The sequence below is a fragment of the Netta rufina genome (genome assembly GCF_964035555.1).
Source record: "Netta rufina genome assembly, chromosome: 13".
Classification (NCBI taxonomy): Eukaryota; Metazoa; Chordata; class Aves; order Anseriformes; family Anatidae; genus Netta; species Netta rufina.
In genome coordinates this window covers 21,283,626-21,300,051 of record NC_140136.1, presented here as the reverse complement: position 1 = coordinate 21,300,051, position 16,426 = coordinate 21,283,626, and positions in this window count along the sequence as shown.

The following is a 16,426-nucleotide window of genomic DNA, read 5'->3' as shown; positions in this document are numbered from 1 at the left end:
ATGTTACATGCTGTCAATTTGAGATATTTCATATGGAAAGTCAAGTGAACAATGAGTTTCAACAGTGGTTCACAGCTAAGCGATGACAAGTAAAATCTAACATTTGGTCCCAGAAAGTGACTTGAAGTGTGTTGACATGGATGGGTTTACAGTTGAACTTGGGGGGACCTTGTAAAATTGTAGGAACTTTTTGCAAGTTTGCTTCCTTCCACATATTGCAGCTTTGTTAATGATTGTGCATTGTTTGGTAGGAGTAGGATATGCATTTGAAATACTGGCCAATAAAAAATACTTGTTCAAGAGATGGATTTTGCCCTGCTTTCAATAAGCATTATTTCCTCTGTCTTTATTTATTTTGTTACCGTGTTTGGATTCGCTGTTTAAGCTCTGTTTGATTGTATGAAGCTTTAGGAAATCTCAAACCTTATCCTACAGTCTGTGACTTTAACCTGATCCAGAGCCCCAAATGTAGTCCTACATATCTCCTGACAGAGGTCCAAAGCAATCTAATCTCTTTCTGCCCAGTCAGTAATATACTGAAAGGATGATTCTTCAGCCACTGCTTCTTTTGATTATATATATATATTTTTTGACAGGTACAGTGAATGAAATGGAGCTTAAATAACAAGGTCTGCTTAAAAGCTGATGGGTGATTTGAGCAGAAGGGTTGTGCTAGATGACCTTCAGAAGTCATAGAATATCCCCAGTTGAAAGGGACCCATAAGGATCATCCCTTGTTACCTCAAATAAATATTCTAATCTAAATCTTTGTACACTTTGTGCACTTCCCACCCTACACCTACACATCAACTCTTTAAAGCGCTGCCTTCCATTATCTTGCCTTTCTGACTCAGCTGCATACTAAGGGTGGGATGAAGGGTGTTATACCGTGTGGCAGAAATATGCTAGTTGTGCCAAAAACACCTGTGCAAAAGACCTGCTTTGCTGCTGCTACAGCCGGTGTTGCAACTTCTCTTACATGTATGCCATGAGAAAGGTCACTGCTTTCTCTTTTCTTCTTCCTAGTCATGTGACCTGTCCTCTCATATATTGGGAAGGAGGGAATTTTGAGAGATTTGGAAAAGGCACTGGAAGATGACCAGCACGTACAGACTTGGGTCTGCATCCACAATGTAAAGTTGCAAAGACAGCTGGGCTAAGGAAGGTGCATGGATATTGGTGCTGAGTGCAGGCCCAGTTGGGCTTTAGGCTGTGCCCAGCAAGTACACAACTTTGAGTCTAAAGATGAGAGGTCTCTAGGTAAAAACAGCATATGTGGAAAGAACTCAAGGCTTAAAACTGGTCCTGACTTTCCAGTAGAGAAGCTCTAATGACAACTTCAGAAACTGGATCTGTCTGTTCAGTTCTGAGTGTGTGAAGTAAACCAGCTGGTAAGAATAATGGACTGCTGGTGGTAAGGCAGAACAAGATTAATTCTACCTCTCCTGCTATTTAACTACCTTGGTTTTAGAGTTAGGATTTTCATTTCACTATCCTGCAGTTAAATAATACAAAGATTTTAATAAGATCTCCTTTTAAAGAAATTACTAGAGGGAAAATGTAGGCATACAACCTCACAATCTTCTTAACAGCTACCAAAATACATTTCATTAAAAAAAAAAAAAAGGAAAAAAAAAAAAACCAACAGCTGAAACTGCACAGTGTTCACAATTCAAAATGTAGTAGTAATAAAAGTAGGAGCTTGTTGCATCTTTTTCCTACTGTATTAATTGGGGCCTTTCTGTAGAAATGTGATTATCTTTTGTGGGCACTGTTTCTTTAAAAGCTTAGTTTCCACAAATAACAGATATTTGTCATAGTTTAATTAACAAGTTATCTGAACTGAAACACTCTTGAAGACATTGAACTCTCACCCTCCTTTATCCAATCAAAATATGCCAGGATCTGACATGTCTGGATTAAAAATACTGGGTTGATAGGGTTGATAATAAGTAACGGTCTCTGTGTGCTCTGTTATTCATCTTTGTTATAATTAAAGATAGACTAAGTTAAAGATTTTGTTCTCCTTGTAAGTATGATTGTACAACAAAAACAGATTTAGATTTTACACTTTTACATTAATTTGAAAAGCTTCTTTATTCACAAAGTTCTTTTCATATTTTTCATTTTCATTGCTTTCAAGTTGAAGGAAACGTGAAATCAAATGAAATTTGGGTAAGGCAACTGTCCCTGAGTAGTAGAGATGAGACAGTTGTATTGAGCACAATATGTTCAGAATGTTGATATTTTTGTAAGAAGTTTATATAAAATTGCTTTGTAATCATTGTAAATATGTACAGAATGTCTGTGGCATAAGTTTTATGGTAAACATTATAGGCTTAATTTAAAAGAGTAATGCATAGTCTTTAGAAAATTTAGAAGCTACATCAGCAAAGATGCTATCTTGAAGTAAATACTTGGAAAATATATACTTTGTCTAAACTTTTTAAATAATAGCAATATACAAATAGTAAGTATAAGGTCTCTGTTTATTTTTCATGGTCTCAGTCTCAAACTCTTTTCAGTCATCTTGGTTAATGATTAGGCTTATTTTCACTAATGGGTTGTAGAGTCATGAGTTATATAGTTGTCAATAGAAAATTCAGTTTAGTCCATGAGTTTTCTGTACCTTGGTGACTGGCTGTTCCAAAATCATTCCAAAAGCTTTATAATTTGCATGTTATTATAATGTATTATATAACTGAGGCCCCTGAGTCTCTTGAGTGAAGATTAGCTAAATTTCTTCATGGCTCAATGTACAACAGTAGTGAATCTTGCATGGTGCACATGTTGGAACAGGAGCTTTGCCTTGTGCATCTCCTGCTGGGGTGCAAAGTGGTTCTGTCCAAGCACTCTGAGTGGCATGTGAAGAAAGTTTTTTCTTTTGCATTTCACTTAAGTTTTAGGTCTTGGCAGCCTGGAGATGGCCTTTATCTATTGTAAGGTAGATCCACAATAAAAAAGTGAAATTAGAAGTTGCATTGAAAGACTGTTGGCATCTAGGAATTTTTCTATCATATTTATAGACTAATTGCAACACATAATCCTGGATTTACTCGTCTCATTGTTTTTGGCTGATTTTTTGCTTATTAGTGTGTAATCACTTGGCGTTATTTAACCATTAGTGTAGGATTCACATATAACATTTATTTACAATACAGTCTGTTTTGGAACTGCAGAAACACTGTTCTGGGAGAGCTTGACTGCTGACCAGTGTGAAGTCTGTGCAGTTTCTTGTAGGATACAAGGAACAGAAATTGTACCCATACAGTTTGGAGAAAATGTTTAAAAGTTTAAAGTTTAAAACCACTAGGTTTTGAACTGCCTCAGTGGCAAATTTAGTACCCTGAATAACGTTAAAGCAGATTTAAATACAAGTCAAATACCAGACTTGCATTTCTGTCTGCCTGCTGGTTGCCCTGCAGTTCAGAATTGCTCAAATCTGACCACTGCCCTATCCTAAGATGTATTTTCTACCCTAGAACTTTGTGAATTAAGAAGCTTTTCAAATTAATGTAAAAGTGTAAAAAAATGTTTGTACAATCATACTTACAAGGAGAATGAAATCTTTAACTTAGTCTAGCTTTAATTTTAACAAAGAAGAATAACAGAGTACAGAGTATTCCATAGCTCCTACATGGCTGAGAGAGCTTGGGATGTTCAGCCTGCAGAAGAGAAGGCTCTGTGGAGACCTCATTGCGGCCTTTCAGTACTTAAAAGGTTCTTATAAAAAGGATGGAGAGGGACTCTTTACTTGTGAAAATAATGATAGTACAAGGGGGAATGGTTTTAGATGGAAAGAGGGGAGATTTAGATTAGATGTTAGGAAGAAATTCTTTACTTAGAGAGTGGTAAGGCACTGAAATATGTTGCCCAGAGAGCTTGTGGATGCCCCGTCCCTGGAGGTGTTCCAGGCCAGGCTGGATGGGGCCCTAGCAAACCTGATCTTGTGGGTGGCATTCCTGCCATGGCAGGAGGGTTGGAACTACATCATCTTTAAGGTCCCTTCCAACCCAAGCCATTCTATGATTCTATGGTCCTATGATTTTGTGATTCTACGAATAGCAGAATCTGTTCAGTATTTTCAGATCTGCATACTAGGTTTATCTTTTTTTTTTTTTTTTTAAATTTCTTTTCTTTTTCTTTCTTTCTTTTTTTTTTTTTTTTAGATGCATAAAATCATAAAATACTTATATGAAAAATAAAGTTTTGCAAGTTTCTTCATTAGAAAATTGCAAGATAATATGCTTACATAGTTGCATTTGTATTGGCTAGGTAAATTTATCAGGCTGGCAGCTTGGGATTCTTTAGTGGGAAATGGAGCCTCATGCTTGGGATGTTTTGATCCTCTCAATATATGAGCTTGCAACCCTGGTGTATAACATACAATAATACAGAGAGTAAGTAAAAAAAAAAAAAAAGTCAGAACACTATACAGGAAAAAAATGATACTATTATTAGTTTATGAAATAGGTCTATATTATACTCTGAGAGAAAATATTGCAGATGGATTCAGAATTACTAGAAGTACCAAAAATTTGATGCATTGTTTCATTTAGGCAATGAATGGTGTGGTACAAAGAAATTACATTTTAATTTTGATTCTTGTACCATTAGGCTAATTAGATAATCAGCAAAGTCAAATGGTTGAACTCAAAACAAGTTAAAGAATTTTTAGATTTCTTTTCTTATACATGTGCAAGTAAGCTCTGGAACCCATTGCTGCCATGATGCATGTATTGTAGAGAAAAAAAGCTTTGTACTATTTTTAAAAAATAGTTCAACTTCTGTATGTATAGTGAGAAGATGTACATCTGTTCCAGATAGAATTAGAGATGTGTTAATCACATGAAATGTCAATATTTCATACTGTGACTTCTAGATTCCAAAGTCCTTTGAGGTTTTTGTGTGCACCTGCTGTTGGAACCAGAATCTAGTGCATTCTTCTGTATTGTTAGTTATCTTTGTTGTTGTAGCCTCAGAGGTTTATGTGCTTCGCTGAGGCATTAAAACTGAGCAGAATTTATATTACAGAGATAGTTTATTTAGCTTTACATAGCCCTTTCTTAATACAGAATTTACCTAATTCCACAGGAGTGGTATTTCAGCTGCAGCAATGACATCTAGGGGCTGATTTATATAAATTTAATTTATACTTGTGTCTTCCATTTTTTGAGAAGATGGTTACTAATATGTTTACTAAATCTAAATTATTAGGTTGCTAAGAAGTTGTAAATATAACGCATGTTGTATATGCAGACAACAGCCTTGACATTTTTAACTTTTGTTTTGTTTTTCCTTGTGTTTTAATTATTTTAGAACTGCTAACATTGCAAATCAGTGAATCTCTCATTACTCTACACCTTATGACACATTATCAGATAATGAGATTTTTTTCCATCCTGTACTTTAAGTATACTTTTCTGTGAATTAAATGGAAATCTCTTTTACTTTTCTTACTCATGACTTATTCTGTCTCCTAAAATCACATTTACTTTACTTTGTTGTCGTGGTTTAACCTGGCCGGCAGCTAAACACCACGCAGCCGTTCGCTCACCCTCCCTCTCTGGGACGGGGGAGAGAAATGGAAAGTGAAGCCCGTGAGTTGAGATAAAGACAGTTTAATAACACAGGAAAATATTAATAACAAAAGTAATAATAATAATAATAATAATAATAATAATAATAATACAATGGTGATAATAGGAAAATAATAATAATATGTACAAACAAGTGATGCACAATGCAATTGCTCACCACCCGCTGACCGATGCCCAGCCTAACCGAGCAGTCCGGCCCCCTCCCCCCGGCTAGCCACCCCTATATATTGTTTAGCATGACGTCAGATGGTATGGAATACACCTTTGGCTAGTTTGGGTCACCTGTCCTGGGTCTGTCCCCTCCCAGCTCTTACTGCACCCCCAGCCTGCCTGTTGGCAGGACAGAGCAAAAGGCTGAGATGTCCTTGGCTTGGTATAAGCACTGCTCTGCAACAATTAAAACATCGGGGTGTTATCAGCACTCTTCTCATCCTAAGCCAAAACACAGCATTCCACCAGCTACTAGGAAGAAAATTAATTCTGTTCTAACTGAAACCAGGACATTTGTACAGAAAATTAGACTAAAAATCCTTATATTCAATCCCTTGCTTCCCTCAGCTTTATGGTTGTAGAGAAAGAGTTTTACTTTACCACCATCTTTTTCAGGAAATGATAAATTAGTTGGTGTGATTCTTAATAGAAGTTTTACCATTGTCTTCAAAATACCCAGGCTTTCTCCTAGCCATTAGAATCTGCAGTTTTCTGCAATTTTCACTGCATTAGAATCTGCAATTTTCCTTATGCCTTACATAAAGGCAGTGTGGACAGATATGTTTTAATCTAGTGGAAATCATGAGGAAAGCTTGGACTCGTTTGTATTGCTGAATTGACCATGGGAATGCTACACTTAGAATAAAGAAACACAAAAATACAGCTAAACAGAAAATACCAAGGCAGTTCAGACACTTGCCATATGATGTACACGTGATTTTTAACATCCATGATTATTTTCCCTTTTACTTCTTTGTATAGATACTGATATTTTTGCCAGCTCTTACTCAGAACAGTGCTTTCTCAGGTATGTAATCCAATGAAGGGAGTGTAAAATGTGATTTATTATTGGCAGATGTAGCAAGGAGAATCATATACACAAAAGACTCCTACAACAGTGACAGCAAACTACCACTGTTCTTTCTTGTTACAGTTGGTGAAAATACATAAGTGTCCTTCACATTCTTAAGAGAAATTAGCTGTGCACGACGTGTTGCATTATAGCAGGTGCATACTGATCCCAGTTGTTGAATTTGCCATTCATATATGTCCTAGTAGTGACTGTCTTTATTGTGTTCTACACACTAAGTGTAGAACACTTATAAATTCTACAGTACATAAATTAGTATATCACATATAAAAAGAGGCCTAAAAATAATTGGACTCACTGGAAGTCTGAATATAGCTAGTATTTCTGTAATTGATATAATTGGTTTGTTTGCTTGCTTGTTTGTTTTATGGCTTGCTTGTTTGTTTGTTGCAGTTAAAAGGCATTGCTTTTCCTCCTTCTTAGATTCGTCATCATTAACTAAAATACACTAATTTCCTGGTGCAAGAAATAACTCTTTGAGTATGTATTACATGTTAGCTCCCAAAGGATAAAATGCTATCAAAATTTTTGTTAATCCAGTCATGTTTAACTCTGGTATATTCATGACTTAATTTCAGTATCTATTATCAATATATGCCAGAATAAAGGTATTAAGTTTTCATGTTCAGGGTGGAAACTGTGTACTTTGAATAAAAAATAACAAGCACTTTTGAGTAATTCAAAATATTACATGGTCTTGTATTTTGTAATTGAAAAATAAATACAATGGTACTTAGAAGCTACCCAAGTCCTTGAACAATCTAGGACTGCAGAAAAGTTCATAGTACTGAGAACTTTGCACACCTGGACCTAAGTGTCAACTGATGGAAAACATTTTTGGGAGAACACAAGTTCCTCATTATGGGTAATTCAGGATTAAAAGCTGAAAGATCTACATGGCTAGGTGATGGACTGTCTGATGGTACCCTGAATCCCTCATTATTCAGTCTGTGTACCAGTTCAGGGTGTGCTATGGCATCTCTTTGACCCATGGACTTGAATTGCCTTTCACAGGTATTTCGTAGTTGGGCACATATGTGTATATGTATTATGTGTAAATAAGTGGATATGAGGTGGACAGAATAGAAATCACTTTTGCTGATTCTAAGCTGCTGCACTGCTATGGTTAGGTCTGTCAGTGAAAAGTTCATCTGAGCTTTGGCTTTGTAAGATTTCCATCTGAGTTTGGTTATAAACATACACGTGCACAAATACATTTGAAGCTTGTCAGCTACTCTTTCAAAATATTGACAGCTTTCAGAAGCTTGCTATGAAAATATTTGTAGTTTTTTTTTTTTGGGGGGGGGGGATTTTTTTCTTAAGAGCATGTATTTCAGTAAGTGGCAACGTGCATCTTTTTGTGTCAGTTTAAGTTGAAGATTCATTTTGATAATTATATGCATATTTTTCCTCCCATATTCTTAAGCTGCTTCTGATCTGTTGAGGCTCTTTTTGACATCTCTACTTAGGTAAATTCTCCATCAGACTTCTTTACTTGAAGTACAATCCTGTTTTTTTTTCCAGATGGGATTTTTTTTCCCCCCCTGAATCTAGACACATAAACGCTTCAGATGGATTTTAAGCAGTAAATGTAAATTTTAGTGTAACATTTTTCATATAGGCTCAGTGTAGCAGTCACATTGTCCTTGATAAATTTTGCAAAATTTATACAGCTGACCACATGTTTGTCATCTGTATAATGAGGCTTCTGTTTTGCTCCTCTAGAACCTCCAGGAGTACAAATTTATATAATTTCTGAACAACTTGCAACACTTTGTAGATATTCCGTGGCACCTAATAAATACATTGTTCAAATTTTCTAAATTAAAATATTTATTTCTCCTTTAAAACCTTAAATGGGAAAATGTACACAACTTTTCTGCCTGTGCTATAGAACTTACTGTACATTTACAGCTTTGCTCCCTCAAATATATATTAAAATAATAATATAAACAGGAAAAACTGTAGTTCTACATCCTACCATGATTTTCATCTGAATGTAAAAAAAAAATATAAAAAATTGAGAAGATACTGGACCAAATTTTTAAGTCCCTTTTCAATCTTACTAAGTTAAATTCTTGTTTGTGAATTTCTTTATAAAATTAGGAACTCAGGGTTTGGCTCACTTTATGAAAATTCCTGAATACCCAAAGATTTTCTTTCAACCATTAGCACTATGCATACATGCGGGTCTACAGGTGCATGTGTATGCATGTGCATGTATACACAACTATGTTTTCACTGGAAACATACACCTGCACACAATGAGCATTGAACGGTTGAATGAAAACAAAGGAGTCCACTCATTCTTAGTTACTGAATCTTGCCTAATACTGCTTATTAGATGCGAGCAGACCAAAATGAACCATCACACTTTTCAGTAGTGACCTTGAGGTGGCAGCAGCATTACATTCAATTCTACCATACACCAAATCCATTAAAGGTGAAAGTAAAATTTGCAATAAATCAAAATAATACTGATTGTTATAATTTTATTACCAGAGCATTAAGTCAATAAAACTTATCTGAAATGTCATTTGCATTGTATACAATTTTTACTAGTTATCAAATATGTTTTAAAAGCATGTTTAAAACAACCAAATGAAGAAATTGGTGATAACTTATTTGAAAGCTGAGACTTGTCTTGATGTAGTAAAACTAAAGTCTGTTTTGATCTCTTGTAGTATAAAAGACTGTTTCTGAATGCATTTGTTAGTACAATAATGTCTTGTGTCTTGACTAACTATATTTAATGTCCTAATGCCTGATTAAATATTTTCCTGCAAGTTGTCAGGTACTTTTTCATTCATGGTTTTATGTAGGAAGGTCATCTAATTATATGACACCCTTTCAGTGAAGGAGAATGTGTTTGTTTCTTTTAATAATAAGGAATAATGATATTTATTTATGTAGGAAGTCAGAGAAATTTATTGGAGAATTACAACATGAGAAACATGGAAATAAAAAACAAACAAACAAAAAATGCTTTTAATAGCATATTCATTACCAAGAAGCTTGCAGGTAATGAAATAGTTGTCTGAAAGCCAGTATACTGGGTGATATAATATTGCTCATGTCAGTTTTCTGGACATGGTTACTATACTGTTACTATACATGGTTACTATGTTGTCAATTACTATTAGGTTACTAAATTATTATTAGCTAATTACTCAAGATAGGAGGCACTAGAAGAAAAGGTTAAAAGCATTTGTTTTTACAAACTTTTAAAGCAACTTGTGGCTGGCTAGTAAGTTAGAGTGTTGTAATACTCCACAACAATCCTGCTGTTTGGGCTGCATTACTAGTCATGTATTGCTCTTCAGCAAGGCTAACAAAAGCTTGGTCTAGAAGTCAAAAGTTTAAGTATCTATTATGCAACTTAATGTTAAAGAAATGACATTCAAAAGTATTGACCTTAACAAATGCAGAAAACTGATAGCAATGTGATTATACATGCCACAAAATTATTTGAAGGAAAACATGTATGTAACCACTGCTAAAGGAGTCCCAATAACAGATTAAAGACAAGCTATGAAACAGGTAAAATAATTCAGCAGAAAATAAAGCAGAGGTAGAATCACAAGCCAAATGGAGTTTAGAAAGCATGAATGCTGTTAGGGCTGTGCCAATGGTTACCAACACCAATATAAATATTGACTTCACTGAGATGTAGATCTGGTCTTTTACTTCTGACATATACTGTAGTTTTCTCTTTGTCACAATTTTCTTTTTCTTAAGCTAATTTCTGTCATTTTACCACATTTCCAAACGTATGAATGCAGTGATTGACAAAATAGGCAGAATAATAATACTATTCTGGTGAGGAATTTAATTCAATGTGAGCTTGCTTTCTTCTTTCTAATTTTAACCTCCTGGCTCTTTATTGTCAAAATGTATTTACTTCAGTAATAACAGTAAGGCAAAAATATCTATGAGACAAACATAGTTAACACAGGAACTAACATAAGTAATGTCTTAGAAATAAATAGAAATAAGATTTAGAGGGTACCCCTAATCTCTGTAGGTCAGGATACTAGATTATCGGTATCTCAAAATCAGAGACATGCCTTTTATTTGTCTTCAAAACACCATAAACACACATGTTGTTGGAGACGAAAATAACTAGACTGTCACACTGGGGGCTCTTTATAAGTATACAACATGCAAATAGACTGTTTGTCCTCACCTTCAGTGAGAGAGGAATCTATTACAGAAATTGCCAAATACCCCAGACATTTTGACCTGAAGCCAGTGTTTTAGGTTTTGCTCAAGTGTTAGTTTAGCATTTGTCTAATGTTCATGCACCAATGCTACATGTCACCATGTTGTCCTAAAGTCACAATATTGCTGTCTTAAAAAGTACCATTGCTATACTGGCATGGAAGGTATGTGATGAGATCTCTTTTGGTTAAGATGTCTAGTGTCTTATAAAATTTATTTTATTATGTTGTGGAATAATTTGGGTAGCAAAGTACATATTGCAAACTGTTCAGTTAGAAATGCTACTGTTCAGTAAAATCACATTACCTAGAACATTAAAACAATCATTCTAAAACATGATTTATAATGATTTGAACATGTTTGTAAAAAATAGATGACCATTGTACATTTGCAGTTGACACAGAGGTCCCTAATGTCAAGAAAGCACTCTTGACCTTGATGGGTAGTTGCAATTCCATTTAAATCAATTGCCAATACAAGTCAAATGAAGTTCTTATGGCTGTCTAGTGTGCACTTCCCCGTTCTTCTGACATTATTGGTCTACTCCAAGTCATTCTTCAATCTTTTAACAGCTGAAAGGGACTTGTATTCTGCAGCTTTATGGGAAAACAGCAGTAAGTTGAAGTTCTGTTTTTGAAAGCTTCCACTCTTTTTTTGCTGACTTTATGTCCAAGCTAAGTAAACTGCACATAAAACAGAGTACTTGATCTGTTGATAGCAAAGCCAAATATTTCAGTGAATATACAATGCACCTTCTATGACTACGATTTCACTGGCCATTCAATTAATTTGATAGAAAATGAATTATTTTATTTAACTCCAAAAATTGGAGATCTTGTTATTAGTTTAGCTTTAGAAAAAGCTTTTACTATCTTGAATGGTATATTTTCTAAACATCACTTATGTTAAAATGCTACTGAATACAATTTTCAGGGTGTTTTCTGGGGTGGAAGAGAAGGGGACACCACAACAAAGAAAAATAACTTGAAAATGTATCCTCTGTGCATGTCTGGATACTTATTTTTTTCAAAGGATTTTGGTAAAATTGGTGATGAATATAGGAAAAAAGACTTGAGACTGTTAATCACATTTTACATAAAACAAAATCATTGGATATATTGAACTTTCTAAAGATATCTGGTTTTTATGTTATTAACTCAAAACTCAACTGGACTGATATGTTAACCTAAAAAACATAAAACAACAAATAAGAATTGATAACAACAACAACAACACAAAAGTGTTTCTGAATGCCAGTGGAAGCTGGCATGGATAGTATTAACAGGTTGCTGCAATTAATGTAAAACTAATCATCAACCCTCCATGGACAAATGCAAATTGCAAGTTGTTAGAAGGCCTGTTCTGTTCAATAGGATTTGTATTGCAGCTAATCCACTTAGCAGCATCTCATGTTTCTCTGTCGAGTTTCTTTTATTCTTTTATTTTTTATTTTTATTTTAAGAAGTAGTGAGGTATTATCTCTTTCTAAAGATTCTACAGATTTCTTTAATTTCTATATTTTGATTCTTCTTGTTTGACTAAATATGTATATATATTTGCTTGCTCTTCCTTTCCCATTCTCATTAGTTCTGATCATTTACTTTCCTATGCTGTTGAAAACTGTATAACATGAAGCCATAGCAGTAGAATTGACCCTTTGGCATACAGGAATGTGTTACCCACACTGCCCTTATATATGCAATTGAAGTTCAAAGATTCTGCGACATCTGATGTTCCACCCATCTACTGGTGGACAAGAATAGCTGTCTAAAACTTGCATTAGATTATAATCTCATGGGAAGACACATCTGAAGGAAGAGATTGAGTCTCATTTACCTTCCTTTGAAACAAATGATAAAATTGTAGTAGGATTTCTGTTTAATTCACTGGAGAGGCAAGTTCAGGTGTAGTGTTGAAATGTAGAACACTGCAAGACTAATGATTGACTTTACAAACCCAGTGTCATTGCTTTTAATTAACTATGAGGAGAAATTCCTTTCAGAGCAAGTGTAGCACGTGTTGTTAAGTAAAATTTGTATACAGAAGGACAATGTTATTAGAATTGAATGTTTAGCAAGTATATTATGCAAAAGTACATGCATGAGTTGAACTTTTTTTTTTTTTTTTTTAAACACATTTTCTTTTGTAGCCCTTTTGAAGCTGAAGACCCCATACATACAAGGTTATAAAACCAGTTATCTTCTGTATACCGTTGAATGTTTGGCCTTTTATCACATAGTCTTTTCAGACATTGAAGATTTTCATCCATATATGCAACGAAACAGGAACAACTTCCAGAAAAAAAGATAAATTTCATTTATGCAGCCTTTTACTCAGACATGAAAGCCATGTCTGAAACAAGCCACCTGCTTCTTTATTGTTTGATATTGGAGGCAGAATAATGTCTGATTTTAATATCATACTGCTTGGCTATGTATTGCACTAATTCTGTGACATCAGTGAATCAAAGTAGAGTCTCTAATAGAAGAATATCAAAAGGAAATTAATCTTTCTGTGATAGTATTAATAATTCCAGAATGCCCATGTTTTGCTCAATTATTGTAACCATTGAAAGCTGTGTTTCTGGGGACTGTTAGATCAATATCACAATTGCTACACAAATCGAGTGTGTAAGAGTGGTACTCTTTGGTGGCCAGTCAGGAGTGTCGTTACTGATAAGAAAGAAGTTTGCTAAGCCTTCTTGGGAGAATTTTATGGTAACTTAAGTAAAGGAAACATGGAAGCATGAAATTGGTGGGGAAGGGGAGAAACTGCAAGAAAAAAGTCACTTTTCAAAATGTCAGAGAAGATGGTAGGCCTGTGATTCAAGGTGGAATCAGCAGAGTGTAACACATAAGGAACTGTGTGATACTGGAAGAAATTAATATGTATTATGCGTGTTGTAGCTACAGAGTATGATACTCATTGACAGACTAAGGCTGTATTTAGGGTTCCAGTTCTGTGCTGAGAACGGAACTAAATGAACACACAGGCCCAAATGTGTCACTGAAATAAATACTGGCAGTATGGATATGTGATCAAAATGTCCAAATGTATCAGAGACTGACTGCAGATTTTAAAGTACGTAATAATCTAGATGGGGATAAGATTTCAAGTAAATCTTGCATTTCCCTAAGTTTTTATATTTACTACCTTTAACTTCACCCCTTTTCAGTTCTCCCCCAGCTGCCAGCTGGTAGCATCCAGCAGTCTGTGGAGGTGCTTACCCAGCTTCTCTCTCACTTCTAAGCTTCTCAACGGGACAGGGAGAGAAGAAAGGGTGAAGAAGCTCATATGTCAAGATAAAGACTTTCCAATCACAGGTAAACAGACTCGATTTGGAGAAAAATAATTTAATTTATTGCCAATTAAAACAGACTTTGATGGTGAGAAACAAAGTCAAAATTGAAGAACCACCTTCACCTTACTCCTACCCTCCACAGGCTAAGATATGGCCAGTCCATAGAAGCTCCTCTCTGCTCCTTCTTCCTCCTCACACTTTTCCCCTGCTTCAGCGTGTGTCTTCTCCACAGGCCACAGTTCCTTCAAGAAACTGCCACCAGCACCACTGTGGTGGAGAGCCACAGGGGAATCTCCGCTCTAGCATCAAGAGCATTTCCTTCTCCTTCTTCTTTTCCTTTTTCTTTGCCTTCCCCTTCTGCTTTGACCTGGGTGCTCACAGAGCTATTTCTGACACTCCTTGGCTCCTCACAGGCACTGGCAGCCCTCTCCCCAGCACACTGCCCCAGAGGTGTCCCAGTGCTGCTGATTGACTTAGTTGCAGCAGGTGCTGTGGAACTAGCTGGAACCAGATGGAACCGGTTTTGGCCATCCCCAGCCTCTCCTCACAGAGGTTGCTGCTGCTCCTGAAACCTAGGTATAGGCACCCAATACAGCTTTGTACTAACAATTTCTTAATATTCATGTAAGACTGCCATTGATATTAATGAACTTGTTTTTTTGTCTGGGAAGATGCAGTGACTTCACCCTGTGAGGGTAATAATTCTATAAAATTCCTAAAAAATGTGACCTACTTTCTTCATAGCGAGAATGATATATGTATATATATATATATATATATATTTTTTTTTTTTTTTATTTTTTTCCTGCGTTGACTATGGCATCCAATGTTTTTACAAACTCTCTCCATCTATGACCATGGAATACGATCTGTTATTAAGGACAGTAGTTAGGTAAGTAGACACAGGACAGTGGAAAGGCTGCCAGTGAATGTCAGTACAGAACTGGGGAGGAGCAATACAAGTCAAGCCATCTGCATGTCTGTTCTAGTCCTTTCTTCACTTTCACCTTAGCTTTCTTTCTGCCTAAGCTGCAGTTTTCAATGGCAAATCTGCTCATAAGCTGTTTGATAAGCTGTATGACTGTGGAAGGAAAGGTTTCACTACTGTCACAGATTCATAACATACTGTTTTGACCATTGCAAATTTGCTGTTTGGGTTGTTTTCGCCTGTTTCATGAGTAATAAAAAGAACAGGAATGGGAGGAAAACTGAGGTAATCCTCCTGTAAGCATTTTCGAAGAGTTTGTTCCAAATTGCTGTAATGGAAATTAAAGGAAACCTTTGTGGTTCTTCTGGTAGTTCCTAAGTGACAGAAAATTTTTTGCCTGTGGTTTTGCATGCAAATCCCAAGGATCCACATTATCTGCAGATATACAAGGTATTTTATTTTATTTATTATTTTATTTTTTATTTTCTATTCTTTTCCATCCTTTTAGACATAGATAAATGCTCTAAATAGCAGTGACCATTGGAGAATTGTCAGAGACTGTACACAAAGAAGTCTTGGAAAGTCATTCAGGTGTAAGCCCTGCATGTGCCATGTTCTGTTGCTCTTCTCTAGAAAGCACAATGATAACGTGCTTTCAGAGAACAGATTGAACCACTTCCCCTGGCAGCCTAGTTCATAAAACCTTCCTCTTCTCCAACTTTTAAATAACTTCAAATTTGGAAAACCATCAAGTCTAACTATGCCTGTATCTGAAGTATTGTTTTGACAGTGTTTGTAAGCATGGAAACAGTATATGTAATTAGGGCTAATAGCTTATTTTTTTATAAGAACAGTTAAATATCACGCCATATATAAGCATGTAGACTCAATGCCCATTTAGGTTTACTAAAATATTCACTGTCCACAGAAAAGTGTAGGTTATTAAATGCATGATACATGGTAACTGTATGTACAATAGCTATCTATTTACTAGCTCTCTGCTTTTCTAAATTACTCCTACATAATATGCTTTATAAAGATACAACATGCAGTGTTTCTGGCAGAGTCCTGCAGGGAGAGATGCAATTAAGAATGTTATGCAACAATACATTATTTTTTACACGGAATATATTGGTGAGCATCATACATGCAAGCAGAAGTGCTGAGCTCAGTAATCCAGGTCTTTACATCTTTGCACCATATTGTCTATTTTAGCAGTTTTAGCACAAAGGTAGTAGTTCCAGAGACTGTATTGATGATAAGAAATAGACAATAGCTTATTAATTATTTGTACA